Here is a 17,403-nt window from a genome sequence, read left to right as displayed (position 1 = left end):
TAGTCAGTGATGATGGAGTCCAATGACGATTGGAGAGAGACAGCTTCCCCACCTCTGCTCCAGGAAATCTTCAATGCAGCATTTTAAACCAGATTGTTTGTGGACCATTGATGGCTTTCTGGCTATTCCTCTCTCAGGTTCCATTCCCACCTGAAGAGTGAGATTATTAGTGACTTGCTTCAAATGACTGTTGTAAGAAGGAATACTACAAGAAAATGTTGACACAGTGTGTGTGTGTGGGGGGGGTGTCCTGTGTGATATATGAAGCAGCAAAACTTTTTCTCATGAATGAGGCATAGCAAGTCCATAAAACAAGCCTGACTCTATGGAACACTGCTTTTCCTCTTTGAAAGCTTCCTTTGTGTTTTGTACAGGAAATCACAAGAGTTCTTTGTTAGTACTGCTTGCAAAGTTTTCTTAGGTGTGTCTTCTTGTCTCTCTTGGCAGCACAGTTTTAAACCTGTGCCACACTGGCTGTCTAATTCAGAAGAGTATTCTCTATAGAATAGCTCATCACTATTCTGCGGTGGTGGCACTTTGTCATGGAGGTTAGGCTCTTTTCACTGCTACCAGGAAGCAGCACGGTGTTAGGAACAGAATCCTTATCTTATAAGACTGTTTCATGCAGCAAGTGGTTCTTATGAACTAGCTCATCACACGTCACCTCCGTCTTGCTGCATATTTGTATTGTTGCATGCTACCCCAAACTCTGAGTGGTGTTGTATTCCCGGGGTTCTAGGTGCTTACCATGGGTGGTTTCCTTGGAATGAGGGTCAGTGGAGACTGGAGTTTTTAAGATACACCGCTTATTTGCACATACATACAACCTGAGCCTCCAATGGAGGGCCTCCCCCAAGATCGTGCTTCTCCCTTAGTCACAGCCTTGGATTCAAGCAGAAATCAAGCATGACTCTCACTCCCTGGCCTCTACCTGCTTGCAGCCCAGTTCACAAACACAACTCTATGGCTATTGTCCTCACTACCAGCCAGATGGAGGGGCCCCATCCATTTGCCCTCTGGTACAGAGCAGCTTTCTTTCTTATACTAACAACCTGTGCTTAGGGGCCATTATGGCCCCTGCCTGGCTAATTCAACAATGGTATCTTCCATTAGGTTTTAGTCCTTGCTAGATCCAGGAATTAGAAGGGGCTCAGGCATCATACATCCTAACCTGCCTCCCCAAACTCACAACACTATTTATTCATTTATGAAATTGTTTATAGGCCGCTCAAGTTGGGCTCATAAAAAAACAACAACAAGAAATGAAAACAATCCTAAAGTGACAAAGGCAGCAATATTGACAGCTGTCTAAAAACATAGATCTGTTCAAACAAATAATAAAAGACTTAACCACTAACAGAGCAATGTTCTGTAATATAGCTCCTTGGAAACACTCTTATTTTTAAAAAGGTAGTTTTTAAAAGGTAAAACACATTAAAAATAGCTCCAGTAAATATGATACAAATATCTTTCAGGGACGGAGAATACTCTCTCTGGTGTGAGTCATTCCTTGCACGAACTTGGGTGTCATATGAAACTGCCTGGTACTGAGTCAGACTATTGGTCCATCCAGCTGAGTATTGGTTGCACTGACAACAGTGGCTCACCCAGGTTTCATGCTGGAGTCTCTCTCAGCCTATGTGGAGATGCTGCAGATGGAACCTGGGACCTTCTGTATGTGGTGAACATGCATGTGGTGCCCCTGAGCTCTGGCAGTGTGGCAGAATTTGGGCTCTCAAATTTCAGGGGCGCCCTGCATGATGCTAAAATTCGGCACCACTCCACCTCGCGTGCTCGTTCTTTGTTGTGGCGGCCCCTGCAGCATGGCATCCAGTGCTACCCTAAAACCACCTCTGGCTCGGACCCTTGGATGATTACGTTCCGCTCTCCATTTGCCACATCTCTAATTTGAATTCTCTGTTGCGGTTGTCTGTGGAACATGTACAACCCTTTTTAAGGTCTCTCTCCTGAGGGGGTTCTCTCATGTACAAACAGAGTTGCACTCCAAAAACTTTTACTCCCAGGCTTGTTTCCCTCATCTTTTGAGGTTTATCAAGGGACAGTGAAAACGGCCGGAGAAGGCCGGTTCACACATACAGTGCAATGTAAGGGCCGGCTTCTCCATGTCTTCATTTCAAGCCACAAGAGACTGCTGTTTTGTAATATGTTTATGCTGTGTACATAAATAAGGTTTTAGAGTATGAACTCTTAGAGGCTAATACTGGGTGGTTATATTTCTAAAAGACTAAGGCATCTGTCACATTAAGACAGGCCTGGCTAAACTTTTGACTCCCAACTCCCATCACCCTTGATCACTGGCTACTCTGGCCGGAGCTGATAGTTAAGATTAACCACAGTCTGTCCATGGTGTTCTGACATAATGACAAGCTGCAGTCAGTCAAAGACAGTAGAAGAAGTTTCTGATCTCTTCCACATGGCTACGCCAGGCTCGCTTAAATTAATTCCTGTAATGACAAACCATAGAAGCTTATGTATAGTGTTACTACCTTGACATTAACCTTTCAGGATTTTTTTTTAAAGTTTCATTTGATTGTTTCCAGCAACTGGTAATTAACATGTATATCTTGGTTGGTTGATCATGCTTTCTCCCCAGACTGTAGCCACTACAGTCTTTGGTATGGACAATCCAGGGCTGGCACAATGTTATGACTTAAACCATGTTCACAGTTCGATTGAAGTCCTGCTCTTTGAGGAAAATGACTCTTTTAGCTGGCCACGAGTTTCTGAGCAGTAGGGCAGTTCTGTGCTGCAGCTGACATCACTACAAAAATGTTCATGAGAGCTCTGCATAAATAAAAGTGAGGCATTCAGCCTGTGGCACACCTTGCACTCTTGAATACATTACAAATCATTCCAAAGTTTGGAAGACATGCTTAGCCAGCTTCTCTGCTTTTACTGCTTGGTGTGAGATGCTAGCTAATTACGCCTAGATTATGATGTTGATGCATAGGTTAGATAAGAGAATAATTTGCTGCTACTTCCCCACCCAAGCCAGTATCCCAGACATTTCCCTTCAAGTTATGGCCTATTAAGCAGGCTTTAAATCGAAATGTTAGCATTGGTTAATTCAGTGAGACAATGAAGAAGGGCTATTTACATTTTGCTCTTTAAAAGATATGAATGCATGAAAATGCAGAATAAATGCATCTCTTTTGAGAAAAAGTTGTCTGGTTGGAATAGTGCCCCGGCTTTTCCTGCAGTAATGCTGGTATACCTGCAGCAAACATGATTGTAAAGTGTTTATTGGAGTTGCTGTCAGACATGTGCCCAAAAGCACTGTCTGTCTCCATCTTGAAAGGGCAGATGGAGGTCTGGCTTAATGACAATGCAAGTCAGTCAGATTTTTGTTAGCTCTAATCAATATTTCCAATAAGTTGTAGGACTTCTCATCTCTAGCCAAGTGGCATACACTCAAGCAGGTGATAAATTCTATCTCAGTGCGTAAACACCCCCAAATAATTGATGTGAAATATTTTCTCAAACTCCATAGCTCTCCACAGAATAACACCGTAGTTCCAGAATATCTCATCTAGGATACTAATCAGTCATGACTATGCTCACATTGTACCCCACAGGTGACCAATAACTTATAAAGTAACAAAGCAAAGCTTCCATTTGTGGCACTAATGCTGCAATGCTATGAACTTTCCGGAAAGTAAGCCCCAATTAACAGAGACAGACTTTCTTCTGAGTACACATGCATAGGATCACACTGTAAATTAAACCCAGAGAGTGATCAAGAAAGTGGACTTTAGAAACAGGTGCTTGTACTGGGAGGGAATAAGTGCAGATGAGAAAATGACTGCAATTCATTAATAGGCAGGAATAACAACCTGTTCTCCTCCTTCTCCGAGTTGGGGTGTGTTTCAAAAATAACTCATCACATCATCCATCAACATATTGGTGAAAGGTTTCATACCATTCCTCCCACATTATGACAGTGAAGAAAATGGAAACGTTGATATGACTGCATGATTTGCAAGTTACACCCGAAGCTGTTCCAAGGTAAGTATGCTCTTTGGTTAATTATAGGAAGCCAATGAAAAAGGCCCAGTGTCTAATGCCAGGACAGAAAGATGTTCCAACCACTTTATGAACACTGCTAACTTGTAGAACCTTTCCAGCGTGTAACTGTGTCTGAGGAGGAGAAAAAAATGTAAAGATGAAAGCAAATACCAGTGACTCTCAATTTCTATCAAAAGAAATCAGTGGGCATCTTCACATTTCACCATCTAGCCTCTCTTGTACTCTGTGAATGCTGTTAATGTGCAGAATAGAGCTAATTTTATACTGGAAGAAGAGCTTTTGCACTCAAATTGCAGAAGCAGAAAACGCAAAGAAAGTTGATTTAAGGGTCACTTAATGGTCCAAATTAAGCCTCTCTGACACAGATTGGAAACCCCTTGAACGATCGTATGATTAACTCAGAAGTTAACTCAGAGTTAACTCAGAAGAATGAAACATTTGCATAATCACAAGCAGTAATAAGGAATGTGGTGATGAGCACTGAACAATGCTAAAATCATCCTGCAGACTACAGTACAGTAATCTAGCAGTTCTTTAATTAATAAAAAAGTAGGAATGGCAAATGTTTTTAATTAATGAAAAGTCTGACTCTATTCTTTCAGGCAATGTGGTTGCTCATCGATCTGTTCCCATTCATTTTCTTAAATGAATCACCCCCTCTTCCTTCCCATTTAATAATATTGATGAGGCTACTGATAAATGTTGATTAGGGTGTGCCTGAACCTCAAGATTTGTCTTGTATCAGTTTTGGTTTTTGTTATTAAAAAATTTGGATTTTTTTCTGAGTCACAACTGTTTCTGAGTTGAAACTGTTTCTTGCTCTAATCTTATATTCCCCCAATCCATTCAAGTGCTTATTAAATCACTGCATATTCCTAATGGAAAGAAAGCATTCTGGCAATTTTCTTGGGAAAAGACACATTCCCTTTTGAGAAATGCATCCTTGACTCTAGTTTCTGGAAAGTTTATTAAGAGGCTTTATATCTATGATCTCCTTGATTTCTGACTTATCAACCCTAGTTTATTGCATACATTGGTGAAAGAAGGGGATTTCTTTATGAGCATGTGAAAGGAATATATTACATGTGAGGAAATATAAAGCCTGACCTTTTAAAGGTCTTCAGTGAATCCATAAAACTGAAGATTCATCCGAAGCCTAAGAGGTCCAGTTTGCATTCCCCATGCAAAGCTCAAATAAACATGGATTCTATATACATTGTAATGGGTCACCAGGTAAAGTCATTATTCTTTGCCCTCATCTGCTGCTTTATATAGGCCACACTGCTAGACAGAAAATAAAATTGTACCAAGAGGATCCAAACCTGCAGGACTGGGTAGGGAATCCTACTAAGAAGCTGCAGGAGTAAAAAAAAATAAAATAAAAATGATCACGAGTGAAGGCCTCTCCTATATATCTTCCCTGAAAGTGAGGCGTCAGTGATGTTCTGATTCGCATAGGGTCATAATAATCTCTTGCCACAAATTACACTACAGTTTTAAGAATGAAAAGCTTAAGCCCTCCCCCCCTTCTGTCTTGTGTCTACAATAATAACAGAGTTTTACGTTTGGTGCCTTTTCAGAGCGCGCAGATAATCACAAACAATAAGCAGGTTTTCGCTGGTTTAAGTAAACAGTAACAGAAAGCCAAACCTGAAGGTTACACAAAGGCTGGAGGATAATAACGGGTTCTCTGATCTCAGCTAGACCATGGAAATGAAGCAGCTGGCAACAAGGTAGAAGGTAAATCTATTTAGGAAATAAGACTATGATCCCCCACCCACCCATTTACCTAGGCACATTATTTTATAGCCGAGATCTCAGGTTTTGTTTCACTCATGTATGTGAAAGCACATCCCGCCTCAGAATGTTAGAAACTGTAGTTTTATGCACACAGAGGTAAAATTCCCAGCACCATTAACAAACTACAGTTCCCAGGATACTTTGGTGGTGGGGAGATGTGCTTTACAGTGGTACCTTGGTTCTCAAACGTTTTGGTACTCAAACAACCTGGAACCCAAACCCGGCCACCCTGGAAGTGTTCTGGTTGTGAACTTTTTTTGGAAGCCGAACGAGCTCCAATTTGAGTGTCACACTTCCATTTTGAGTGTTACGCTGAGGTCTGTCTGCTTTTGCTATTTATCTTGCGTTTTTGTTTTTGTGGCTTTTTTGTTTTGTTTTTGTGACTGTGTGGAACCCAGTTCAGCTACTGATTGGTTGGTTGTGTGACTGCAGTACATTGTTTATTGCTTTCATTTCATGGATCAATGGTCTCGTGAGATAGTAAAATTCATGTAAAATTCCTGTTTTAGGGGTTGTTTTTAAAAGTCTGGAATGGATAAATCCATTTTGCATTACTTTCTATGGAAAAGCGCGCCTTGCTTTTGGAATGCTTTGGTTTTATAATGGACTTCCGGAACGGATTAAGTTTGAGAACCAAGGTACCACTGTATGGGGTGTACACAGCCAAGATGCCAGTCTTATCTGGATATGGAAACATTTCTACAAAATCTATTGGAGGTAATTACACAGCAGGTAGGAGACACTTCACAAAGAGTGGAAGGGTGTAGTGTTGGGAAGAATTTGGGTGGAGGGTGCACCACAGGAAGTAAAACTATAGATCAAAGAAGTAAAAAGCTCCAGAGGCTCATGGCATTCCCAGTGGCCGTTTCAGCTTGGCGGGTCACAAGTTGTGCAGACACGTGATAGATTATATATATCACCTAAAGGTAAAGGGACCCCTGACTGTTAGGTCCAGTCGCGGACGACTCTGGGGTTGTGGCGCTCATCTCACTTTACTGGCCAATGGAGCAGGCGTACAGCTTCTGGGTCATGTGGCCAGCATGACTAAGCCGCTTCTGGCGAACCAGAGCAGCGCACAGAACCGCCATTTACCTTCCTGCTGGAGCGGTACCTATTTATCTGCTTGCACTTTGACGTGCTTTCAAACTGCTAGGTTGGCAGGAGAAGGACTGAGCAACTGGAGCTCACCCCGTTGTGGGGATTCGAACCGCCGACCTTCTGATCGGCAAGCCCTAGGCTCTGTGGTTTAACCCACAGTGCCACCCGCGTCCCCTAGGTTTTGAATATATCAAAATATGTTACAGCCTTTCTATCTGATGCACTAACACCAATATAAATACCAGTATCTTTCTTTTGTTCTCAAAGCTACAAACATGAGTCTCGCCAAACTGTGGGAGGCAGTGGAAGACAGGAGTGCCAGGGGTGCTCTGGTCCATGGGGTCACGAAGAGTCGGACACGACTAAAGAACAACAACATCTTTCTCCAGATGTAAAAAAATCCAAGTAACTTTAATAACCCTCCTCAATGCAATGGCTTATTCCAACAGTTATTGTAATATTTATCAAGAACAGTAATCCTTCTGGGTGTTTTCTGACTGTCCTTATTCAACTGATTGCCTTAAAAAAAAAAGCCGCTATCCAGTGTTTTTTATGTAATCATCTCAGGCCCAATCGCTTATTTGCTTCTTAATATGCTTCTTAACTAAGCATATTCTGGAAATATTTGTTTGAGTGAAACAGATTTGCAGTACATGTATGTTTACAAAATAGCTTGGCAGGGAAGGATCACACTTGCTCCTTCCATGTGGAAAGAATAGAGCTTGTCACCAGAATGTTCTAAGCACAGCTAACTGGAGGTTGTGCCGTGCAGCAAAATTACACCTCACGGCTGGAGCAGCCCAAGGCTGCTTGCAAATGGCCAGGTGTGGGTGGAACAGGAGATGTGAAGCAAGAAGGTGGTGAATTTAAACTACAAAGCTATGAGAAAATAAAGTCTAAGGTACGAGATTGGCTCCATTATTTTCAAATAATGGAGGCTTTTAAACAGGACAGGAAAATTGGTTTCCAGGTGGAGAAATCGAAATTAGAAACAGAATTGTTAGAACCCAATACTAAGAACTTATCAAGAATGTACAACTTGCTGTTGAAGTGGAATACAATAGATGAGACAGTGAAGTCTGCTATGGTTAAATGGGCACAGGACATAGGTCATGACATTATGTTTGCTGACTGGGAGCAGTTATGGACCACAGGTATTAAATTTACGGCATGCAATGCCTTACGAGAAAACATAATGAAAATGATTTATAGGTGGTACATGACCCCAGTCAAGCTTGCGAAGATTTATCATCTGCCCAATAACAAATGCTGGAAATGTAAAGAGACTGAGGGTACCTTTTTCCACCTCTGGTGGACCTGCCCAAAGATTAAGGCCTTCTGGGAAATGACTTATAATGAAATTAAGAAAGTGCTTAAGTGCACCTTTAACAAGAAACCAGAGGCATTTCTCCTGGGTATGGTCGGCCAGCTGGTGCCGAAGAAGGATAGGAATTTTTTTTTTTGTACGCCACCACGGCAGCAAGGATTCTTCTAGCAAAGTATTGGAAGACACAAGAGCTACCCACGCTGGAGGAATGGCAGGCGAAAGTGATTGACTTTATGGGACTGGCAGAAATGACCGGCAGAATCCGCGACCAAGAGAGAGAGACTGTGGAAGAAGATTGGAAGAAATTTAAGATGTATCTTAAGAATTACTATAAAACTGAGGAGTGTTAAAATGCTGGGGGAAAAGAAGACGTAGAATTGCAGCGATAATTGGGTTTAAAATTTAGGGTGGAATAGAGAAAGAGGACGAATTTACATTTAATTGGGCAAGATAGGTTGCTGAATAATGGTACTAAACTAAGGATGCAAAAAGGGAAAGGTATGGGGAAGTCCGGGAAAAGAGGGTTATGAAAATAAGGCTATGAAAATACGAGTTTTTTGTTTGTTTGTTTATTGTTGTTTTGTGTTTTGTTAAAAAAATTGGAAATTAATAAAAATCTTTACAAAAAAAAAAAAAACAGAAAGACAAAAAAAAAAAAAAAAAAAGGAGATGTGAAGCAATGGTGGAACAGTCAGGTCATTTAGTATCCAGGATTAGACCTCCTCAAAGCTGAAGGTGCTTTTCTTGAACATCCCCCCCCCCCGTTTCATTGTCCAGTCTAGTCCTGTCTGCCCTTCCTTCCTGCTTGCTGTCAGAAGGAGGTGAAAATGCCTGCATATTCAGAGTGAGGGTAGGCAGCTTGAATTGGCTTCATTTGTCCTCAGTGATGCCTGTAGCTATACCTAGCCAAATCTGGCCATGTTGCATCACTATGTGATTTCCAGGGAGCTCAATTAATCAAGGAAGAAGACAGTACATAATCACAAGGGAAAATGGCACCAAATCAGCACAGAAGGAAAATAAGGACAGAGAAAAGGACTGGTTTTAAAAATAATAATAATTAACAGTCAGTCATGAAAAATTTCAGCTGCCCTGAAAGCACTACGGTATTTTTGACAGGAACATCCACAGTGTAGAATATTTGGAATCCTGTTTAAAATGAGGGAGAAAAATATGCATGAAAACCACTGCACTCTATCAAATGCACGTTGCTTGAAAACAAGCTGCCCCTAACTAGTTGTGAAATGTCAACAGGCAGCAACTTATGTTGGTTATACAGTGGTACTTTGGGTTACAGACGCTTCAGGTTACAGACTCCGCTAACCCAGAAATAGTACCTCTGCTTAAGAACTTTGCTTCAGAATGAGAACAGAAATTGCGCGGCGGCAGCGGGAGGCCCCATTAGCTAAAGTGTACCTCAGGTTAAGAATAGTTTCAGGTTAAGAATGGACCTCAGGAACGAATTAAGTTCTTAACCCGAGGTACCACTGTATAACATACACTTAATGCATATCTCCCTTCCCCCAAATCCTGGGTTCTATGGTTTACCTCTCAGAGCTACAATTCCCAGTGCTCTTAATCCTCATTGGAGGACAGGATATGGACAAATGCAGTAGCCAATCATAACAAAGCAACCAGGAATAAAGCTGTCAACCCTAATATAATGCAAGGCACCAGAGGGCTCAGTTTGAGGGGGCTAATGGTAAGGAAGGACTCAGCTGCCTTCTTTGCTGCATTGCCAAAGTAGGTTGCTGCTAGCCTGCTTTTCCTCTGCGCTTCAGATGACCAGAGGATGTCATTCCAGCTAGGGAGCCTACATTTCCTTATAAATTCTAGCTGTGGCATGATTATTCAGTATCAACTGTGTTCAAGCTGTCCATCATTGCTTGCCAGCTTGAGGGCATGATAGCCCTCCCAGTTTGGTTACCTTCCTGATAAGTCGCTTGCTGACACCCAGATTTCAATCTGTGACATTCAGGACCGTTCACAGCCAGGCAACAGGCTCATTCTAAAATAAATGTAATAATGAAGTTCATATTTCAAGTCTTTGGTAATAGATGTGAACATGCTAGAGATGCATTTAATTAAAGGAACATGAGAGATTTGAGGTGGAATCCTGCAGAGTTTGCAGTGGCTGAACATAATGTCCTCTTTAGCACTCTTTCTGCCCTAAAATGTCAGACAGTGAAGTCAAAATTGGATCCAATAGTAATATAGTGGCTGGTACAAAATCTGATACATTTGAAATTCAGCTCCTTTAAGTGACATTCATTGACTCTGCACAAAGAGATTGCATAGGCTGTCAAACATCTTCAAGTAGGTCATCTTTTGGGGATTAGACTAAGTTGCTATCTGTTGACATTTCACAACTGACATCATAAGCTTCTTATAAATTGAATGAATTCTGCTTCTCTTTTCTTGGGGGCTAAAAGCAGATGATAGCTGAAATTTTGCCATGTAAAAGGGTGATTTGGTTTCTTTCTCAAAAGTAACTACTGTAGCAGTTTGGGGGAGCTTAACCTCTGATAAGTGCATCTCCCCACACAAATTTGCCACCCAGTTGGTATGAAGATCTACTCTGGAAATATGATATACATTTCTTAAACAGAGAGGGGCTGCTGGGTTCTCACATGGGATGTGTGGTTTTAAGTCCTGACCAATTATCTGTAAACCTGCACCCCTAATCCCAGACCCAAGGGGATCGTCTGGGCATGATTACACAGTAGCAAGGGAAAGGCATTCCTTTCTTATTATATCATTTTTCATGTCCGAGCCCCGAGATGGAAATAGGACATGAATCCTGGGGAGCTATGGCTTAAAATAAGCCCTAGGTCCTGATAGTCACAAACACGATCTGTGACACCAACAAGCCACTCATAAACTTCAACCGAAGAGGTATAAGCATGGAGTTTCAAAAGTGTTTAATTTGGACCTAAATCTGCTCATATGGCAACCTTTTGAATGCAAGGCGTGTACTCTGCCACTGAATAACAGGCCATAATTCCTGGGTGTTTCAAATAAAAGGCAAATGTCTGGTTGTCCTTAAGTTGCTTTGGTCTACAGAAATCTTAAGAGTTCCAGTCTGGTCTCTTACTATAGGCAGGGCTCAAATGTAATCTTTTTTTTTTTTTTAAGTGCCATAACTGCAACTTAAGTGTGGTTAAGGCAAACTGGATAATAAGTGGCAGGTGCAGAAATTAAGCAGATGGAAAAAGAGAGAAACAGACAGAAAGATGTCAGCAACGTCAATAGATTTTGTTTATTAAGAGGATTTGTATCCCACCCTTCCAGTTGCCCAGAACAGCTTACATTAAATAAAATTAAAATAAAATAAAAACAACAGTATGGAACATATAATATTAAACAATATTTCTAGGTCACCCTATAGCACTGGGCTCAAAGAGGCTTACAAATATAAACCAATGAAGCAAATATAGGTGCAGCAAAAAATGACGAGTTTGGGTTGCTTGGTGACTGTTCTATGTGAAGTGGCACTATCTGAACATAGTGGGTTACACATTCTGTTGAATTTGTGGATTGTAACCATAGATGTCCAACTTATGTAATCTTTCAGGCTTCTTTGCTCACACATCTGGAATCATGTATGTTTCTTTCGTGTATGCTTGCCAACCGTATGCCATCTTTCTCATTGCTTATCCTATTTTGTCAAATAAGCAAGAGCAACGATGTATGGATGATGAATCTCCAATGAGATTATGAGAGCTGAACATATTTGTGCCTTCAGTGTAGCATTCCGATCTCCACATTTCAATCGCATGTTTAGATTCCTCTTTACCAACTAAATAGTTTTCAAATCCTGCCTTTCATGATTATAGAGCATCCATAAGGGCAGAGATCCTTTAAATACCATGCATATTTTTCACCTTTAAAATATGTCCATAAGAACTGTCTTCACTGCTGTCACAACTTTTAAAAAATAATAATCACAAATCATAAGGCATTTTAGTGTGTTGGCCCGTTAGAGCTAATGAGATGACCTTCAAGTCTCCCTCTTCCTGGAATAGTTTAACTATTTGCCTCATACTCCTTTTGCATGCAATTCTTCACTCTCCTCCTTCTGAGAGACTGCTAAGATCAGGTGCAGAGTACCTGCCCACTGTTAATACTGTTCACTTTCTTATACCTAGCTCTTCATTGGTATCGATCAACTGAACATTCACTCTTACCATTTTTAACAGATGGTCTCCTCTCTGCCTTTAATTGATTGTTAATCCATCACCATTTACCCGTTGTCTCGTGCCATTTGCTGACTGTAATTAATTGCCTTTTCTACATTGCCATTAATTGTCATTTATCTACAGTGTATCTCTTTTTTATATTCAGCAGCAGGAAAAGAGAAAAAGTTTGCCTATCTCTAACAGCATCTGCCCCTTCCATTTTTGCTCATTGCAGCCTCTAGGACTGCTTCCCGTATTTAGGAGCATGAAAATACCCCCATGTTTCACTTCTTTTTGAAATCTAGTTCACACGTGTGGTTTCACACTAGTCCTCTATTGTAGCAATTTGTATAACATAATCACTGCCCTTGTTTTCCAGAGGGTGCCATCATCTGCAGTACTGTCCATAAAGAATCATTTGCAATTGCAGATCCATGATTAGCAGTCTTCCAGGAACATATGGCTGTTTCATAAAATTCCTTCACAGTCAAATTGAAGAACATATTTTGTGTGAAATGGCCCTCCATTGGGTGCTCAAGTAGCTATGTAGCAAGAGGAAGGATATTGCAATCACATGCTGTTAAGGTTACCATTTTGTGTCTGGGGGGGGAGGGGCAGAAACATTTCTATGATTCCAGGTGCAGTTTTCTCTAACATTGGGAATGTTTAGTTTTGGCTTGTTAAGTCTGTTGTTAATGGTGAAAACCCTGCATGAAAATGGGCTGCAATACTACAGGCTATACCCTAACATCATCTACTGGGATTTGACAATCTTTAATCATTTAACAATGTGTATTTGGATGATACACATCCAAACATGGAAACGGCGTTTCCGTGTGCTGTGCTGGTGCTGGCTCACCAGAGCAGCTTCGTCACGCTGGCCACGTGACCTGGAAGTGTCTCCGGACAGCGCTGGCCCCCGGCCTCTTGAGTGAGATGGGCGCACAACCCTAGAGTCGGACACGACTGGCCCGTACGGGCAGGGGTACCTTTACCTTTACCTAATCATTTAACAATGTGTATTTGGATGATGCAAGGGCAAGAAGATAAATGTGTTTGAAAAAAGAGCGAAATGTTTAAAGAAAAACCTTGGAAGAACAAGTGTTGAAGTGAATTGTTTTCCTTTACTGCCATTATAAAGCCAATCAGGAGGATTATAGTACTCTGAACATTCAGAATGAAATCCTATACTGTACACACATACTTTGCAATAAATCCCACTAAACTCAACAGGATTTACTACTGAGTAAACATGTATTGGATTGCATCATAAGCATGTTACCTACGTAAGTCTTATTTTATAACATTTGGGAAAATACAGGCCCCTGTCCCGAGAAGCTTGCTATCTACAATTCAACACAGTGGAGACCAGAGAAAAATAAGAGAGATGGAGTCACAGGAGAAGGACGTGTGTTTATTTCATGCATCCATATGCTTAGCCTTATTTACAGCAGGCACAGGGTAGCCAATGTGGTGTTCTACAGATGTTGCTGATCTAATCTTTTTGCCATCCCTAGACAATGATCATGCTGACTGAGGCTGATGGGAGTTATAGTTGAACAACATCTGTAGGGCACCAAATACCCCTGCAGTACCATCTGTCTAAGGGGCTGGGCCAAAGGACTGTATCCAACACTGCTCTTCCACTTGTGCAGAAAATTCCAGTTTACACAAGGGAACTGCTCCCTCATCTCCCCTGCATTACCCCCTTGCATCTTCAAAATCTGCTCCAGAAGGTTGGGGAACCCTCTGCATCAGATATTGGGGGTCCGAAGAAAGAGGAGAGGAAGGGGAACTCCCTATAGTGCGAAGGGAACTCTGCTTACACAGCATTGGATGCAACCCACAGAGAGGAACTGGAAGGAAGATTTGAGGGAATATTCTTCTGAATATAATGTCTCTATCCCATATAATTTATCCATAAGGCATGAAGCCACATAATTTTAAATGGTTAAGACGTAATACTCCGAAGGAGTCTATTTTTTTTTGGCAGGAACACTATTTTGCACACACTGTGGCCACATGCTGCTTGGTCCTTAATCTTTCACCTGTTGTTTAAGAGCAAAACAACAACTGAGCCATAACACAATGCTTTAAAGCACTTGTAGAAATGATGCAAAAGGCCACCATGCTTCGGAAAAGTACAGTACTGAGATTGGGGTCAGGTGTCAAAATGCATCCAACATGAAAGTGCACCTGCAGCAATGTTGTGTGAACAGAAATGTCTCTGAGATTATGGGCACTGCAGGAACTGATGCTGAAAAACCCAGTACATTATAAAAACCTAAGAGACACGGAGGGATTAATTGTAAGCAGCAGGGACCCATTGGGTGGTGGTCCCATATTTATCGAATTCTCTCGCTAGTGAGAAAGATATGGGCTAGCTACTACTGGTGTAAAGGACTGCAGACTGAAATGGGTAAGGAATCAAAAACAAACCATAGCATTTACACTTTGGGAAACTGGTTTTTGAAAGCTGGAGCAATGTAATCCTAGTTTGGACAAAGTTTTGTTGACTGTATGTAAGACATGGGCCTAGAGTCACATGAAACATCATACCCCATTGTTACTGGATAAATCCTCCCTTCCGTCCACAAACATCTTTTTAAAAGTGTAAGTTGTCCAGCCCCCATGACAGACATCTGTGAGTTACATAAATAGTAGATTAAACACACTCTGTTGTTAGGAGTTAATTCTGGCCATAAAGTGCTCCAGGTGAACTGGAAGGGGGATATTGTAAATAGGTTTTGTGATGGCTACATTACATTTAAAGTACAAAATATCCAGGCAAATCCTGAATGATTTAGGTTACAATCCTATAAGCACATTTACCAGAAAAGTAAAGCCTATTGAATGTAGTGAAATGTATTTCCATGTAACTATGTTTGCGATTGGTCTGTAAATCTGGATTAATACGGTGCAAGAGTGTTCTAAGAACAAGGTTAGATTGAGTGTGACCAAAAATTATGGCATTTCGGTTACATTAAGCAGAGTGTTCTGCAGGGAGTTTCATATATCCCATCTCTTATCTAAACTGAAGCTTGTTTAGCAAATTGCCTGTCAGAAAGATAGGCTTTTGGTTCCCCAGTTCTGTAGTTGTCTATGTTACACACAGAGTGACTTACAATTTTGTGGGGTTCACCAGCAATTCTGTGCTCACTTAATTAGTTTATATCATGACTGAAAGCCTTTAAGTCAGTGTATAGGTGAACAGCCTCCAAGCCTATTTCCCACCTGCTCCTGTTGCTAATTTCTTCATTAACAAACTGCAAGAATTTATTTATTTGTTTGTTAAATTTGTATACCTGAGTTTTAATTGGTTATCTGAAGATCACAGGGTGGTTCACAACATAAAAATATAAAACGAGAACACAAAATACATAATAAAACAAAAGCAAACCAATAACTTGATGCATGCTATTGAATTAAGATTAAAAATTAAGAACATAAAAAGGTAAATATGATAGTTAAAGAGGTTTTGCATGAAACAAAAATTCAATAAAAAGTTGGGGGGACTCATAAGTAATAATCCACAGGAAGTTTTTGTCTAAAACCTCTTGCTTTCTCACAAATGAGTAATGGGGCAAAAAGCTCTGCACTGCAATATTAACCCACTGCAGTAGACAGGAAAATGAAACTTCAATTGGTTATTATGGTTTCCTGCTGTGGCTTTCACTTGTGCGTTGATTTATTCTTGTCTGAAAATTTCGAAGGCAATCTGGATTGCTTACTTGACGTTATCATTTACCTCTTCTTTTCAGATTATTCAAAAGCACCATGAACTAAATGGTTTTAAAGGCAAATGGAAACAGAGAAGATGGTCGTTCTCATTTAGTTATTCCTTATACACATGTGCACATATTACGATCCATCAGCTTATTCTAATGGCATGATTGGGTAACCTTGCATTCCTTACTGGCAGAATTGCTGAAGACAGGGGTGGGGAAAGCTATATTATTCTGCACTAAGAAAATAAATTTCTAAGTCCACTTAATCTGTATTCTGACTCCTGTATAAATTGCAAATCTGCATGTATTTTGCATAATTTATTCTCTGCTTATAAGAAGGAACACTGAGTTATGCAGGTTACTGAAGCCCCACTTCTGAACACTGCACTTCTGAACACTGTTCAACTTCCCATGCAAGGTTCTGAGATTCCATTGCCCATACACTCTCCCTCCAACCCTATGGGCTTGAAACAGATCTTTATAAAAAGAAAGTGGATCTTTTTGGATGTTCAGTCCTGTGCCTGAAACCAAATTACAGTGGAATCTTGGGTTGCAGATGTAATCCGTGACAGAGGCACGTCCACAACCTACAGCGTTCGCATCCTGAAGCGCCGCGTCTGCGCAGGCACCAGCGCGATTTGGCGCTTCTGTGCATGCGGCGAAACCCGGAAGTAACCTGTTCTGGTACTTCCGGGTTTCCCACGGTCCGTAACCCGAAAACACGTAACCTGAAGCGTCCGTAACATGAGGTATGAACTGTATGTGATTGTGCTTACATTGAATACATGGCATCTTTATGGCAGAAGTGCCTGGGTGCTGACGGTTCAGAGATTTTTCTACATCTGTGTAATTTTGTCCCATGTATCCAAAGGACAGCCTGGTCCTACAGCTGAAGTGAAGAGAGGTAGCATGGAGAGTCCTGAAAGAAAAGGAATTTGCATATTACTTTATAGGGAACACTTAGTTTTGCTTAGTTTTTTATGGGTTAAATGCCCGTTTTTACATTGGAATACACAAAACAGAACGTGAAGATTTGGAGAAGCTCTCAAAATGCACGATTCATTAATCATGTTCATTTAGAATTTGATTACAGTCATACCTTGGGTTATAGCTGCTTCAGGTTGCGTTTTTTCGGGTTGTGGACTGCCGAAACCCGGAGGTACTGGAACGGGTTACTTCTGGGTTTCGGTGGTCATGCATGCGCAGAAGCACCAAATCGCAACCC

General features: G+C 41.1%; 1 long non-coding RNA gene across 2 annotated transcripts; it reads right to left on the bottom strand.

Moving 5' to 3' along the window:
- Positions 1-823: 823 nt before the first annotated feature.
- On the bottom strand, positions 824-17,361 carry LOC307213468. Of its 2 annotated transcripts, XR_013837514.1 has the most exons (3): positions 16,955-17,352; positions 3,941-4,158; positions 824-2,465 (listed from the first exon to the last, which is right to left on the bottom strand). It is a non-coding gene; the product is annotated as an uncharacterized lncRNA (long non-coding RNA). The 2 variants fall into 2 exon arrangements; XR_013837513.1 differs by lacking the exon at positions 824-2,465 and having other exon boundaries at positions 3,114-4,158; positions 16,955-17,361.
- Positions 17,362-17,403: the final 42 nt, after the last annotated feature.

This window comes from Podarcis cretensis, assembly GCF_951804945.1.
Source record: "Podarcis cretensis genome assembly, chromosome: 3".
NCBI lineage: Eukaryota > Metazoa > Chordata > Lepidosauria > Squamata > Lacertidae > Podarcis > Podarcis cretensis.
This window is presented reverse-complemented; position numbering and strand designations above follow the sequence as displayed.